Source organism: Belonocnema kinseyi, chromosome 3, assembly GCF_010883055.1.
Source record: "Belonocnema kinseyi isolate 2016_QV_RU_SX_M_011 chromosome 3, B_treatae_v1, whole genome shotgun sequence".
Lineage (NCBI taxonomy): Eukaryota > Metazoa > Arthropoda > Insecta > Hymenoptera > Cynipidae > Belonocnema > Belonocnema kinseyi.
This window is the reverse complement of record NC_046659.1, coordinates 54,687,710-54,688,608: the sequence shown is the minus strand read 5'-3', so window position 1 is coordinate 54,688,608 and position 899 is coordinate 54,687,710.

The window sequence follows — 899 nt, the reverse complement described above, 5'->3', positions numbered from 1 at the left end:
TATTTCTCAACCGGAATTGGTCACGGTATGTTACAAACACGTGGAGCTGTCACCATTAAAATTAAAGGAAAGGATACATTATTCCATTTAGATAAAAATAATTTTCCTATATCTTCATGTGGAATCTTGGGCATGAAATTTTTAAGGGAAAAGAAAGCCACCATTACTTTTTCAGATGAAGAGGTACGACTAAAATTATAAAATATTAATTATATACAGACTGTTAGTGTCAAATTACCTGAGCGAACACGAAAATTAATTACACTTAGAGTCAATCATCCGTGGAATTACAGGAATTTCAAACTAATGAAAATTTTTCCCCCTCCTCATCTGCCGAAAATATAAATGAAAGCGTCAAACTCTATGAAGAACGTCTAGATAAGGTCCTAAATTTGTTGGATTTTACAGACTTAAATGGGGAAGAAAAGGAAAGTTTGATAGGACCACTTTCTGAATATCCCTATCGATTCTTTATCAAGGGAGACGTACTTGGGGCTACTAATGCAATAGAACATACTATTCGTACTGTAGATGAAGCACCGATTTTCGTTAGGCAATACCGATCTGCCGAAATTCATAATGAAGAAATGCTTAATCAAACTGGTGATTTATTGAGAGATAATTTGTCTGAAGATTCTGATTCCCCATACAATTCACCTGTGTGGATTGTTCCAAAAAAAACCCGATAAGAAAGGCAACAAGAAATGGAGAATGGTAATTGATTATCGTCAACTCAATGAAAAAACCATTTCCGATGCTTATTTCCTCCCGAACATTACACACATTCTCGACCAATCAGGTAACGCCAAATATTTTTCTATATTAGACTTAGCATCTGGTTTTCATCAGGTGAAAATGGATCCCAATTCTAAACACAAAACCGCGTTTTCAACTCCTTT